Source organism: Oryx dammah, unplaced genomic scaffold (genome assembly GCF_014754425.2).
Source record: "Oryx dammah isolate SB20612 unplaced genomic scaffold, SCBI_Odam_1.1 HiC_scaffold_27, whole genome shotgun sequence".
Lineage (NCBI taxonomy): Eukaryota > Metazoa > Chordata > Mammalia > Artiodactyla > Bovidae > Oryx > Oryx dammah.
The window spans coordinates 98,396,456-98,412,810 of NW_024070211.1; positions in this window are offsets into that span (position 1 = coordinate 98,396,456).

Here is a 16,355-nt window from a genome sequence, read left to right on the forward strand (position 1 = left end):
ATTGAGAAAATCTCAATAGTCAAATCCTTCTCCCTGACCTAATCTACTGCCTTTCTATTGGTACTAGAAAAGTAAGTGTTATAACAGCCCTAAAACTGCCAACACATCTGAAAAATATTTAGCTGTTCGTCAAAGGATGGGACCCACCTAACAAAACCAAAATCAAGCACCTGTAACTGCTCTTCTCCACATCTGTCGTGTGTGCCTATGAACAAATGTTATATCCCCTTTCAAGGAGATTTCTTTCCTCCAAAATAATCCAGGTGTGTGGCTTCTTGACATGCTTCATCTTACACAGGGACATGTTGAGAACAGGATGTGATCTGATTTATGTCTGCTTTCCTGGGGCCTAGCACGTTTTGATGCCTTTTGATAAATGGAAAGTGGACAGAGGCTCTGAAGTGGGCTGCAGGAGGAGGAATGCTAAAGCGCTTCCAACTTTACAGTGAGAAACAACAAGGGAAGAGAAAGGGCTAAGTCACGCAGGGGCACTCATTCACCTCGTCTCTAGGCAAGAGCATCGCATGCCAGAGTCGGTTTCCCCAGAAGGCTTACGTTTATTGCATGATGATTCATTTATGCGCCTCTAAGAGCTCTTTTCATCCTCCAAACTTACTTGTTCAGGCACGATAAAGCAAAGACAGTTTGGAGTCATTTACTTTGTTTCTCCAATAAAAGCTGTGGATTTACAGGGGCTCTCTTCTCCAAAAAGCTCAGCATGCTTGCCCATCTGGTGTCTCATTTGTCTTCATTTGAAGGCTTTTTGTATGTCAAGGCAGACCAGGACAGGTGAGACTGCGTGAGTGCTCAGACACTCAGTGTTTGTGACCCTTTAGACTGTAGCCCTCCAAGCTCCTCTGTCCATGGGATTTTTCAGGCAAAGATGCTGGGTGTGTAGGTTTATTCCTGCTCACCACAGGAGGGAGCCCATGAGCCCTTCAGTCACACATTTAGGCTTCAGACACCTATTGCCCACCTGAGGGGCCAGCACTTCTCTGCGGGTACCAAGGGATCTCTGCCCACAAGCAACCTCAGCCTGGCAAATCTAACGATGGAAAGAGATGTGCAAGCACAGAACAACAGTATAGAATTATAATATAGTGTGATTCAGGGCAGTGCTGCAGGAATGGGTCAGCTATGGGTATGGAGAGTCTGGAGTGGGCATAAAAGGAAGAAATTATTGAAGGGATTAAAAAGTAAAGCTGCAGGGGCTTCATTGGTGGCTCAGTGGTAAAGAATCCACCTGCCAATGCAGGAGACAGGAATTCAGTCCCTAAACCAGGAAGATCCCACATTCCACGGAGCAACTAAGCCAGTTCACCACAGCCATTGACCTTGTGTTCTAGAGCCTGGGGACCACAGCTACTGAGCCCCTCGCACTGTAGAGCCCGTGCTCCGCAAGAGAAGCTCCCACAGTGGGAAGCCCAAGCACTGCAATGAGAGGAGCCCCTGCTCTGCACAACTAGAGAAAAGCCCGTGCCGCAAAAAAGACCCAGCACAGCCAAAAAGAAACAAAATTAGTTTTAAAAGGGCCACATCAACATAGTAAAGCTTCGGCATAAGTCATAGTAAATGAAATAACTGGAAAGGTGGTATTCCATTCTAATTAAATTAATTAGCCTGTCCACTCTCCAAAATGATTGCCTTATGTGTTTTCTAAGCTTGATTGGAAATTTTGGCTTAAAGAACGGCATGATGCTTCACATAATAATCCCAAAGTAAATAGAAAAACTATTCCCCTGTTTTTTAAAAAAGTAAAGCTTCACACAGCAAGTGTTAATGAGGATGTGGGAAAGTTGGAACACTTGTGCATTGCTGGTTTGAATGCAAAATGGGTCAGCTGTTGTGGAAACACTTTGGCGGTTCCTCAAGAAGTTAAACATAGAATTACCATATGACCAAGTAAATCCACTCTTAGATATATATACAAAAGAACTGAACACTCAAACAAATCTCTGTACTCGCGTGTTTATAGCAGCGCTATTCACGTAGCAGCACCATCCACAATAGCAGAAACAACCCAAACGTCCATCAGTGGATGAAATGATAAACGAATTCTGGTGCATCCATGCAGTGAAATATTACTCAGCTATAAACATGACTGAAGTGAATTACTGAAGTGTGTACTTTGTACTACAACTTCAGTGAGCCTGGAAAACATTATGCTGAATGAGAGAAGCCAGAGCCGAAAGGCCACATCTTGTGTGATTCCATTCATATGAAATATCCAAGACATGCAAATCCATAGAGACAGAATGTGGACTGGTCGCCAGGGGCTGGGAGAGTGTTGAAAGAGGAGCAACTGTTGAATGAGTATAAAGTTTTATTTTGGAATGCTGGGAATGTTTTGGACCTAGACAGAGATGTTGGTTGCATAACATTGTGAGTGTACTGGATGCCGTGAAACTGCTCGCTCTAGAATGATTCATTTGTGTTATATGAATTTCAACCTTAATAATTTTTTAAGTAAACTTTTTAAAATTTAAATTTAAAATTAAATAATTTCTTACATTTACTTTAAATTTTTTAAAAGTAAAGCTTGAGCCAAGAGGTGAAAGGGAACAGGAGAATAGGATTTTGACAGATGGCTGGGAGGAGGGCGTTTGCGTCAAAGCATCATGTGTAAGAGAGAAGCGGTGTGAAACAGAGGACGTGGGCAGCGTGTGTGGATGGCGGAAGCCGTGTCGTGTGCCAGGTGGAGGTCCCCGTTGGGAGGTAGGCTTGAAGAAGGCTGTACCCAGGAATAGAGCACTAGACGGCACTTCGTTCACAGGTATATTGCCTTCATTCTCTGTGTCTTGTCTTAGACAAATGACTGAGGCTCATAGGAGCTGGCCCTACCTGGGGCAGGGCATGGGGCGGTGGTACCCCAGCACTGCACGGAGCACTCCAGGTCTCACTGAGGCCAGCACGATTTTCCTCAGAAACTGTCAGCTCTTGGTCTGTCTTGGACCACTACAGGAACGAATGAAGGACCGAGGCCCCAGGCTTGGAATCCTCAGGGCAGGGCTGCAGCTGTTTTCACTAGGGAGCCTTCTCAGACCTTTAAGTTACAGCCCGGGGCAGAGGTTCTTAACCTTTACTATGCCACGGAACTCTGGGTGCTCCTTAGCTAACAGAAACTGTGCAATAACATAATCCAGAGGCAGTTCCAATAATTCTGCTGCTGCTGCTGCTGCTCTTCAGTTGCTAAGTTGTGACTGACTCTTCGTGACCCCATGGACTGCAGCACACCAGGCTTCTCTGTCCTTCACTATCTCCCTGAGTTTGCTCAAACTCATGTCCATTGAGTCAGTGATACCGTCCAACCATCTCATCCTCTGTTGCCCCCTTCTCTTCCTGCCCCCAGTCCCTCCCAGCAGCAGGAGTTGGCTGATGAGTTTCCAGTGAGTTGGCTCTTTGCATCAGGTGGCCAAAGTATTGGAGCTTCAGCTTCAGCATCAGTCCTTCCAATGAATATTCAGGACTGATTTCCTTTAGGATGGACTGGTTTGATCTCTTTGCAGTCCAAGGGACTCTCAAGAGTCTTCTCCAGCACCACACTTTGAAATTGTCCGTTCTTCGGCACTCAGCCTTTATGGTCCAACTCTCACATCCGTACATGACTACTGGAAAAACCAAAGCTTCGACTATAGATATGTCAAAACTTTGTCAACAGCGTGGTGTCTCTGTTTTAGTGATAACTATAAATGAAATTCTGAGATATCCACAATATCTAAAATGTGATAGAAAAATACCCATGATTTCTCCTGCTGAAAAGACACAGAAGTTAATGACTGAGGTGGTTTGTTGTCTCTATTCATGACTAAAGGAGATACTGAATGTCAATGAGAGGCTGATGAAAACAAAGATGTGTTTCACAGATTCCAGCTTAAGATCCTTGGCATCACAAACCAGAAGGGAGACTGTGAAGCAGAGGCTCAAGCTCCCCTCCTCAAACTGTTGGGTTGTCACTGGTGTCTAACAGGAAGAATTGAGGTGTTATACACAACCTGGTTGGCTTGAGTCTGTTCTCATCAAGCTTAGCATTAGGGGAGATGTGATGAGCTGAAGGAGCGAGGGGTGGGTAGGAGAGTGCGGGGGAGGGAGTGATTTCCAAGGGCAGGGTCAGTGGGAGGGAACATCAAGGCAGCCCGAGGTGCCCTGCCTGCACTGGTGGTTGCCAGTGTGGCGGTGTCTGCACGTTCCTCTCTGTAGAACTGGTCGAGTGAGTTGTGCTGATTGAGGTTTGTGTACTTCCAACTGAGCAGGGCTTAGTAATGACCCCTTTGCTCAAGCAGCTGTGTGTGTGTGTTTAAGGGTGAGACATATGTAGAAAAAGTTCCCCAGAAATTGCTTTTTTCTGCCGAATGGTAGAAGAGGGAGGGAGAGGGAGAGAGAACTCAGTGGACTGTGCCTCTCATTCTACTCTAATGACCAAAACGTAAGCCAGCCCCCTCTTTTAAAGCCCCTTATTCCCTTGCGGGGCACCTGGAAGGCATGGCTATTAAATGTGTGTCCTTCCCTCCATCCTAATTGCAGCTGCTGCCTCAGAGCACCCCCAGCTCTGTTCTACCCCTCAGAACCTCTGAGCTCCCCACCTAAATGTCATCACTATTCAACTTAGCCTCTAAAGCCCGACATGAACTGGGACCAGTGACCTCCTCCCCTCAGCCTCCTTAATCATTCTCACCACCCTCACTGGAGCACCCAGCAGGACCGGGCCACCAAGCTCTCTCATTTCCAGACCCTTCTCTCCTGCTCTGGCCCCTCCCAGGTCTGTCTCCTCCACCTAGTGATGAAAGGGACTGCATCTCCTTTACAAGACTTGAGCTTTGGTGCCAGGGGATGGTCAGTGCCTATTTGTTGAGTGAATGAACATTTCGGTGACAAATTAATGCCTAAATACAATAGAATGTAGCTGTTTGGGTCTCGTATTAGTCTGCTCAGGCTGCCATGAGAAAATATGACTGTTTTAGTGGCTTCAACACAGAGAAGCCACAGTTATTTTCTCACAATTCTGGAGGCCAGAAGTCCAAGATCACACCGTGGGCAGGTTTGGTTTCTCCTGAGGCCTCTCTCCTTGGCTTGCAGATGGCTGCCTTCTCACCGCGCCCTCGCCTGCTTTTCTTTGTGTGCACGTCCCTGAGACCTCCTCCCTCTTCTCATAAAGATACTCATCCTATCAGATCAGGGCTCACGCTATCAGATTAGGCCTTGCCTCATTTCCACTTAATTATCTCTTCAAATATAATTTGGAAATACTGTATTTGGAAATTCAGTATTTCAACACACTGAGAATGATTAAGGAGGCTGAGGGGAGGAGGTCACTGGTCCCAGTTCATGTCGGGCTTTAGAGGCTAAGTTGAATAGTGATAACATTTAGGTGGGGAGCTCAGTACACCTTCTGATGTACTGAGGGTTGGAGTTTCAAAAGATGAATTTAGAGGTGGGGCCATAATCCATAACAAGTCTGGAGCAATTTATTGAGCAGGGTAGATTGCCCCGAGGCAATATAATGGATTTGCACCCCTCTTCTCCCTCTATTTCCTATGCTACCATCTAAATATCTTAATAAACATAAAGCCCAGAAAACTGAGACTGAACTCCAGCCCTTGGGTTTCCAGGACAGTAGCTTCCTTAGCAGACTTCTCCCTCGAGGAGCTGGAGCTATGGGCGGGGCGGGGAGGGGAGAACCTCTCACAATCACACTTTCTTAAATGCAAAGAAAGCCTCTTACAAAACTTTCAAAACAAGTTTAAAATAACTGAACAGGTACTAATCTCCAAATCAGAGGTACTTTTTGTCTTCATATTCACTGGAGGCCTACTCAGAATGCAAGACCCAGAGGACCTTTGGAGAATCACCTGTAGCCTTTGGTCCCTCCAAAGGCAGATTCTTTACTACTGAGCCATCCAGGAAGCCCCTTAGACAGCAAGGAGCTAATGTGGGTTTTTGAGCAGAGATAGATTGTGAGCAGATTTGTGATTCAGTAAGATCCCTCTGCAAGTTAAATGGAATCATTAAACCATGAATCCCTGAATGGCAGAAGTGTCTCCAGTACATAGTAGTAGTTAGTAAATATTTACTGAATCAGGAGACAATGACAGACTCATTAGAGGTAGTAGCAGTGGGACTAGAGAAAAGGGAGACATTTTGAAAGACATTTTGGAGCTGGAATCAACAGGACTTATCAACAATTAGTGAGGAAAAAAATTAAGAATGATTTAAGTGGTTTCTCTCTAGAACGAATAGATGGGTAGAAACAAGAAACAGGCACAGGATTCCAGGTGAAGATATTAGCCTCACTTTGAACAAATTAGACGTGGGCCTGAATTGCAGGGTGAACGTTTTGGAAGGAAGTTGGTTTAACAGACTAAGAGCTCAAGAAAGTGGTCAGGGCAAAAGATGGGAGGGCCTGGAAGTCATCACAAAGAGGCAGCTCAGAAGAGGGAGTCTTAGTTGAGAGAAAATTGCTTCTGAAATGCTAGAAATTAGTCAAATTATGATTGTCCAAAAGAATTTAGAACAGCAAAACTCCCGTAGTCCCCAAACCCCCAAACAATGGTGGCAAGTGCCTCTGCACTACAGCAGGGATAAAACAAGGAAGATTCCAGAAATTTGACTGCTTGGCACGTCTGGGCCACAAACAAACCAACCATAGGTTTCTGGAGATTCTGGCTGGCAGCTGATGTTGGCCCATTCATGAGAAAAAGCACCAGCCTCTGCTGACCCAGACAACATTCAAAGTCCTGCCAATGCTTGGATGACCACAAAGCCTGGAGGCCATTGGATATTCCTGCCAAACTGGCTACATGCTCACTCTCCCTCGCCAGGAGTCCTTGCCTGAGCCTCCGCAGGCACTTGATAAGATGCCATGATCCTTGCGGTGGACACACACAGGAGCACGGGGGCAAGCAGCAGTGGGAGCCAACAGCCCAGGGCCAGCTGTACCAGTGACACTCAGCCAAACACTCTGGTTGAGCTGAGGTTCAGAACCTGATTTGAATATGAATCTATAATACTTACTATCAGAAAGTAGATTACTTATTGGTATATCCAAATTAGTTGACATCAAAGGGTATCTATTCTATAAAGCAGATTGTATGGCCATATTATTATATGACCTGAAAGTATTAGTTGCTCAGTCATGTCCAACTCTTTGTGGCCGTATGGACTGTAGCCTGCCAGGCTCCTCTGTCCATGGGATTCTCCAGGCCAGAATACTGGAGTGCATAGCCATTCCCTTCTCCAGGGGATCTTCCCTGACCCTGGGATCAGATCCAGTTCTCCTGCATTGTAGGCAGATTCTTTACCATCTGAGCCACCAGGGAAGCCCAGTATGGCCTGGGTTTTATATATATGTGCTTCCCTGGTAGCTCAGACGGTAAAGCGTCTGCCTGCAATGTGGGAGACCTGGGGTCGATCCCTGGGTCGGGAAGATCCCCTGGAGAAGGAAATGGCAACCCACTCCAGTACTCTTGCCTGGAAAATCCCATGGATGGAGGAGCCTGGTAGGCTACAGTCTATGTATGGGATTGCAAAGAGTCAGACATGACTGAGCAATACCACTTCACTGTGTATACATATATATGTGTGTGTGTGTGTGTGAGTGTGCAGAATATACCTGAAAGACTATATCCCCAGCACTGTAAGCTAGGATGAGGGAATGCAGAACTTTTTATTGTTTCATATAGTTTGCTTTTTTAAAAAAAAAATTGATTTTCAGATAAAACTTTTTTCAAAAAGCATCAGACATTTAAATCAGTCATAGAAGGACAGCCTGATGTTTAATAGACTTCCAAGGCCTGCGTGCGAGCATGCATCACTGAACATCGAGGTTTCCTAGCGATGCTCTTAGCCAAGTCAGGACAAGTCCCAGGTGACTGACTGAAGGAGCAGGTGGCCTCTTGTCCCTGGAATCTTCCCTGTTGGTCTCCCTTAGTCTCGCCCAGGTCAGGTAAGAACTTGTCTGAAGAACATGTGTAGGAGAAGGGAGTTACCGTGATGGTACATGTGAGAGTCACCAGCTGCAAGGGCTCCTGTGAAACAAGACCAGGCACTGGATGACTTACTGCAAGTTCATGGGGAATTTAACACTCTTGGTCCAAACCAACCCAGGCTTATCATCCCCAGTCTCAGCTAACAAGAAATTCATAATCAGTCCATGATCACACCTAAAGCTGGTTTGTTCCTGGCTTCAAGGCAGGTGGATACTTGTTCTGGGCTGACTTCTTTCCCTTGGCAAGACCTCGATCCCTGACTGATTAAGGTACCTTCCTTGCCAGCCTGGGGAAAAGCCATTTGGAGCATAAATCCTGAGATCCTTTTCAGAATAATCAGAATAAACCATGAGGAATCAGGATGAACTAGCTCAGAAACACTTCATAAGGGCAGAGATTTTTTTTTTTTTAATTCTCATTTGAGAAAATCTAAGAAATTAAGTAAAATTAAAGAAACATAAAAATCAACTTGGAAAATAATATACAGGGATACCTCAGAGGCATGTTTGGTTACAGATCACTGCAATAAAGACAAGTCACACAATGTTTTGGTTTCCCAGTGTTCATGAAACTTATATTCATACTATACTGTAGTCTATTAAGTGTGCAATAGTGTCAAAATAACAATGTATATCCCTTAAATTAAATATACAAAACAAAAAAGAGTTACAATAGTAACATCGAAGATCGCTGATTCCAGATCACCATGATAAATATAATAATGATTTTAAAAGTTGGAAATATTGCAAGAATTATGAAGTGTGACACAGATCACTAAGTGAGCAATCACTGTTAAAAAATGGCACCAATAGACTTGCTCAAGGTGGGATTGTCACAAAGCTTCCACTTGTAAAAACACAATTACTTGTAAAGCACAATATATTGAGATATGCCTATACTTTCTATTAATTTTTGATGCTCTTCAAATATTAGGAAATTGAAAATTTCACCATCAATGATAGACACCCCAAATAGGGAAGAGGCTTTCTTTGCATCTTGCAAGATTGCCAATGACTCTGTTGCAAGAGCCCCACCTGACCAAGGGCTCCCCTGGTGGGTGGCTTATTCGGTAAAGAATCCTCCTGCCATGCAGGAGAGCTGAGTTTTATTCCTAGGTCAGGAAGGTCCCCTGGAGAAGGAAATGGTAACCCACTCCAGTATTCTTGCCTGGAAAATTCCATAGACAGAGGATCCTGGCAGGCTATAGTCCACAGAGTTGCAAGAGTCAGACATGTCTGAAGGACTAAGCCACCGCGACCTGCCCAAGGCAGGGGGAGACTGTTAGGAAGAGAGCTTGAGAAGCTTCCTCTCTGCTCGCTCAGCTCCCATGCCCTGCACCCTCTACAGCCCCCATCAAAGGGTTTGCTTGACTATTCCTACCACATAGTGTCCTCATCCTCCACTCTCTGTCTCTTTCCTATTTTATGTTTGTCCATATATGTCTTTAATCAATTTTGATGCCAGGCTCAGGTAACAGAAGGGCTTTCTGGGTAGTTTACATTGTCTAGACCCAAAGTCCGCTCCTCAGTCTGGAATGAAGTGAAAATAACAACTTTCTAAAGAGAGGTTAGAAAAACTAAGCCAGTAACTTGAGCTACTTCTTTCTCTGGGAGCAGGGATGAGTTATGTATCTGGCCACAAAGCCACCATTCAAAGGTATAACCAAGAAAAGAGGGAGCAGATCACAACAAAACAAGATCAGCCATGGGCTATACCATGTTACAGTACAGAGACCATAATTCAAATTACCTGCACTCAAAGGCGAACTACAAAATATTTGTAAGGTACGTGCATCATCCAAAGTGAGGTCACTGCCATTGGCAACGTGGCAGCTATTCTAATCTATGTCACACTTAAGATACATCAAAAAAGGCTTTTATAGATGTAGAGAAATCAGAACCCTTATGCATTGCTGGTAGGAATATAAAATGATGTATCCGCTGTGGAAAATAGTAGGTAATTCCTCAAAAAATTAAACAGAATTAACATATAGCCCAACAATTCCACCTCTGGGTTTATAACCAAAATAAGTCAAAGTAGGACTCAAAACAGGTATTTGTACACCTCTGTTTATAGCCGCCTTATTCACAATAACCAAAAGGCAGAAACAACCTAAGCTGTTGATTGGGTAAACAAAAGGTATTAGGTACACACAATGAAGTATTAATCAACTTAAGAAGGAATTCTGACAAAGGCTACAAAGTGAACGAACCTTGAGGACATTATGGTAAGTGAAATAAACCAGTCGTAAAAGAATAAATATTGTATGATTCTGCTTATGTGAGGTAGCTAAAGTAATCAAATTAATACCGGCAGAAAGGAGAAGGGGAGTTGCCAGAGCCTGGGAGAGGGATCAATGGGGAGTTAGTGTTAAATGGATACAGAATTTGAGTTTGAGAAGGTGAAAAAGTTCTGGGGGTGAATGATGATGACAGTTGAACAACAGTGCAAATGTACTTAATGCAGATGAACGGTATACTTAGAAATGGCTAAAATGGTGAACTTTTAATCTTTAATAATTGTAATAAAATAATAACTATAATTATTATTTACAATAATTTTTAAAAGACCGTTCTTAGGCCACAGAGAATAGCGTTAAGTTCAAGACTTGTTAACCCATGTTCAGGTAGATCCATTTCCACTTCAGGAACTTGGCTTATGTTTCTGGTTATGATATCAGAAGTCATCAGGTTTTCCCTGATGGTATCACCTGGTTCATAATTTTCCGTCTTGAGCCGTATGCTCCCCTTTCCTCCGCAGCTAGCCACTCCCCTGGTCCTTCTGCCACAGCCAGCACCCTCTGATCCAGGCCCAGCCATCTTTAGCTGTCCTCATTCTTCCACATTTTAACCCTACAAGCCTGTCCTGACTTCTCGTTTTACCAGAACTCACTATTACCATCATCTAAAACTCCCGAAGCCTGCCAACCCGCTCTATACAGAGCAAATAAAAGGCCTACTTCCTCACCCTAGAAATAGCATGCTAAAGATGACAATGAGTTGAAGAGGGCAGAAATTCTTTCTTAAAGAACTGTGTTTTTAAAATTCTTAGTGGAAGGAGTCTGGCCCATGTGAATCTAGAAATATAGCCTAGAGGTGATAATTTCTCATGATTTCTCATCTCATCTCTTGCCTCTTCACTCTATTTTCTCCCTCCCTGTGCAAAAACAAACACAACTCTACTCCTCTCAGGTAGAGTATGAGTGTCCACTTCCTTCTTTGAAATACTAGAATCTCACCTTCATTCCTAAGCAGACTTATCAGAAAGTTCTTTTCAAATAAGTGCTTTAAATATATTTTGGTAAATAAAAATTAAAAATTTCTATCTACTTATAAATATCTCATATACATCTTTCAATTATATAGTGTTTTGGAGCTGGCCACCTACTTTAACAAGCATGATCTGATTTAATCTCGCCAAGAACCCTGGGAGGAAGGCAGCATTGTCAAGCCTCCATGTTGCAAATGAGGAACCTAAGGCCCAGAGAGGTTGTGTGTAGCCTAAAGTTAGAGGTCATCAATCAAGAAAACCAAGATTCATTCCAAGTCTGCTTCTTATTCAACGACTATGTGTGGCCAAAGCAATTAGCCTAACACCACCAGCAGCCACCATACTGGCTTCTTTCTGTGTACGAGATTTGGAGCTGACCCTAGAGTATCAAAATTTAGTCCCGCCCTCAGTGGATAGATTAGTGAGAAAGGAAGAATTTAGTCAATAAAATGTGGCATGTGCCAAACACCAAATAGGCCCTACAGGCAGTAAATGAACAAGCAAAGTGTCCTACACCTTCTAATGCATGAATGGGCCGGACGTACATGGACTAGTACTGACACCCTGGCAGGACCCGTGAAGGGAGTCTGAGAAATCTAAGACCCTCCAGAAAAGGATGAGCACTGGCGTATCGTTCAAACCCCTTTCCAGGCACTGACTGAGTTGGTCTAAGCCAATTGTTTTGTCTGGCATGGCTGTACCTGGGCTTTTCCTACTCTTTTTCATGGAGACCCCAATAATGACTCACCTCCTTTTCCAATCTTGCTACATGCCCTGGTGGGCTCACAAACCTGGCCTAGGGCCTCAGATACCCTTGCTCTCATTTCTGCCTCCAGGCCGTATCCCCATACATAATTGCTGCTCCTCCTCTGGAACCACTGCTGGAATATTTTTATTTGTTTCAATTTACTTTTTAATTTTTAAAAATTTCTATTTTATGTTGGAGTATAGTTGATTAACAATGTTGTATTAGTTTCAGGTGTAAAGCACAGTGATTCGGTTATACATATACACGTATCTATTTTTTTTTCAAATTCCTTTTCCATTTAGTTTATAACAGAATATTGAGCAAAGTTCCCTGTGCTATATCACATATCCTTCTTGGTTATCTATTTTAAATATAGTAATGTGTATATGTCAATTGCAAGCTCCCAGTTTATCCCTCCTTGCCACGTTTCCCTCTTTAGTAACCATTAGTTTGTTTTGTCAGTGAGTCTGTTTCTGCTTTGTAAATAAGTTCATTCATGTAATTTTTTTTAGATTCTACATGCAAGCAATATATATTTGTCTTTGTCTGACATCATTTAGTATGATAATCTCCATGTCCATCTATGTTGCTGCAAATGGCATTATTTCATACTTTTTAATGGTGGGTAATATTCCATTGTTTATATGTGTTTATATAAATGTGTTTAGCCATCTATCTGTAAGTTGATGTTTAGGTGCTTCTGCGTCTTGGCGATTATAAACAGTGCTTGCTACAATGAACACTGAGGTGCATGCATCCTTTTAAACCATGTTTTTCTCTGGACATATGCCCAGAAGTGGAGTTGCTTGTTCATACGGTAGTTATTTTCTTAGATTTTTATGGAACTTCCATACTGTTCACCATAGTGGCTGTACCACTTTACATTCCTACCAATAGTTCAGAGAGTTCCCTTTCCTGAACACCCTTTCTAGCACCTCTTGCTTGTAGATTTTTTGATGATGGCCATTCTGACTCCATTCTGCAAGGAGATCCAACCAGTCCATCCTAAAGGAAATCAGTCCTGAATATTCATTGGAAGGACTGATGCTGAAGCTGAAACTCCAATACTTTGGCCATCTGATGTGAAGAGCTGACTCACTGGAAAAGACCCTGATGCTGGAAAAGATGGAAGGGGATGACAGAGGATGAGATGGTTGGATGGCATCACTGACTCAATGGGCATGAGTTTGAGTAAACTCTGGGAGTTGGTGATGGACAGGGAGGCCTGGTGTGCTGCAGTCCATGGGGTTGCAAAGAGTCAGACGTGACTGAGTGACTGTAATGAACTGAACTGAACTGATTCTGACTTATGTGAAGTGATATCTCATCGTATTCATAGTTTTGATTTGCATTTCTCAAATAATTAATGATATTGAGCATCTTTTCATGTGCCTAATGGCCATCTGTATATATTCTTTGAAGAAATGTCTATTTAGGTCTTTTGTCCATTTTTTGATTGGGTTGTTTGGTTTTTGGATATTGAGCTTCGTGAGCTGTTTATAAATTTGGGAGATTAATCTGTTGGGTGTGTTGTAAATATTTTCTCCCATTCTATGGGTTGTTTTTTCATTTTGTTTATGGTTTCCTTTGCAGTACAAAAGCTTTTGAGTTTAATTAGGTCCCATTTGTTTATTTTTGTTTTTATTTCCATTACTGTAGAAGATGGATGGAAAAAGATATCGCTACCATTTATGTCAAAGAATGTTTTGCTTAAGTTTTCCTGTATGAGTTTTATAGTATCCAGTCTTACATTTAGGTCTTCAATCCATTTTGAGTTTATTTTTGTGTATAGTATTAAAGAATGTTCAAATTTCTTATTTTTAATATGTAGTTGTCCAGTTTTCCCAGCACCATTTATTGAAGAGACTGTCTTTTCTCCTGCAATATTAGCACCCCTTCTGTCCCTGTAATTTAAGAGAGCAAAATCCTTGGGCAAAGTCTAGAAAAGACTACTTTGGCCAACAAACATCTATTTAACAAAACTTTTATGACTTTGAGCAATCAGCAGCCATCAATTACATTAATAATTAACGAAACATTTATGTCTATAATTTACCCTGCATGTAGGTAGAATAGGTGGCCAGTGGAAACTGCCAAAGGCTCGCCCAATTTATCTTCCAGTGAGACTGCCTATTGGAATTTGCAGGGAAATCTTTGAAGCCTGACACACCTAATTGCTGCCGCTCAATAGACTCTTGTTGATTCTTTCTGCACCCATTAGCCGTATTGTGATATTAGCTGAAAGGCGGTCTCAGAGGGACACTACAACAGGACAGTTTATAGGGGCAGAGAAAACGGAAACTCTGAAGCATGAAACACTGGCCAGACAAGGCTGGTCTAAGGGACAAACAACACTGAGCGGCCTTGGACAACCAGGGTTTGATGAGGACACAGAGCATCAGGGGAAGGATATCTAAAAGACAAAAGAGAGTGGAAGGAGGGCACTGGAGAGGGGGCGGCCTCCTCCAGTTCGGCTCTTGGCCAGCCCTGAGCACAGTGAATGGAAGCCTGTGGAAAAAGAGACACCACCTCTCATGCCTCCCAGCCTCACCTCTGCCTGGGAGAGAGCAGAGAATGCCGAGGCTGAAATTCAGTGTGCTCTCCCATACTCCGCAGTCTCCCAAGACCAAACAGGCCTCTTCTTCAGAAGCTCTCAAGCTAATGTTTCTCTGAGGCAGCTACTCTGTCAAGAGACAAGGCTGTAGGACTTCAAGACGCACAGCTCCTTGGAATCTTCTTGGCAGGATGGAATCCTGCTCTTAAGTTTTCCAGTCCATCCAATTCTGTGGCCAAATGATTTTGTACAAAACATTAAGTCTGTGACTGTCCTCCCCTTGGTGGTCTGCCATATTGTTAATGTGCTAGAAAACAGCTGAAATTAAAGCTGAATGGAGCTGAGGGAGATACTCTGTAATGAGCATTAATAAGCACCAAGTGTGAAACTATTAGTGGGATTGTTACTGGGATAAATCACCTTTTTAAATGGCGTGGATTACTTTGTAGTCCATGGAGTCCAGCCCTCTGTTCTTGATACTTTATCAAACTCAGGAAAGCAGTCAGTGTTTCAACCAATTCTCCTGGACATTCTTCCACTGTAGCTATGGGAAACTGAAACTGTATCTATGATGGGAATTTTAAGAACAAAATTTTATAGTGGTTTCAGTTTTAAAGTCTGTATATAGTGTGATATTTTGTGACTAGTTACTTTTCCATGACTTTCTCTTTTTTGTACTTGTAAATATAAGAACCAGTCTACTAGGGAGTCATTAACGTTATAATTTAATTTAATATTAGAATTTTAATAATTTTCTTAAACTGTACAAACTATGATTTCCCCCTTTTGGGTATTTTAGTGGGGATATGTACAGTGTGAACCATGTTTCCAGAATCTCCTTATGGTTCCAGATAGAGTTGGCCAAAAGAGAAATTTGTTTAAGGTTTAGAAAACAGGAGGAATATGTGTTCATTATTCTCCAAAGGTGACAGACATGGAAGAGGTGTGGGCAACTTCCATGCTTCCTCATTTTCTCCTGCTCTGGATCTAGCTCTTCCAAACTGCCAGCACTACTGACAGCCCCCCAGACCCCCCACCTGAAGCTCGGCTGCAGACTTTGAGAAGCAACAGTTATGAAGAAATCACACCTTTCATCAGGTCTCCTCCATGAACCTACTCTGGCAATTAGATGTGTCTGGTTTCCCAGGTAGATTCTCCTGCAAGTTCCGTACTGCCCGCCATACCAGCAGACCAATGACTTTTCTCTGATCCTCCAGCTCCTACTTTCAGGCCCTCACTTCCCCAGCATCTCCCGCAGCTGTGTAATGAATCCCTTCCTCCCTAATACACCCAGCAGTTCTTCTTCCCTGATTAAGTCCTGACTGAGTCCTTTGCCTCACCATGTTGGAAGCAGTCAATCAGCCAAAAATATTTCACAGAGTTAAAGAGTTGCTTCCAACCCTCAGTCATACAGAAAGGTGTCCAAAGATAAGCTCAATATTCATTAATGATTCTCAGCAGAAATTGACATGAACCATGTAAAGCTGTAATATTCTATGTAAATCCTCCTTCTTGTGATCTAAAATGAAGATCCAGTCTTTAAGGGAACTAAGAAGTTAGTTTTAAAATTGTCCTTTAGATTTTAAAGATAGTGCTGAGATGAGTGTCAGCTTTCTGACACTCATCTTAAGGCCCCAGTTTTACACATCTTAAGGCCCCAATTTTACCTTCTTGTTCACAACAATGTACAAAGGAAAAGGGAATTGGAATCTGTGGTTTTTATGCTGTTTAAACTGTAAGGCTCCCATCTTTAGTCATGAGCTGGGTACAGCAACAATGCAGTAATCATAAATATTTTTCC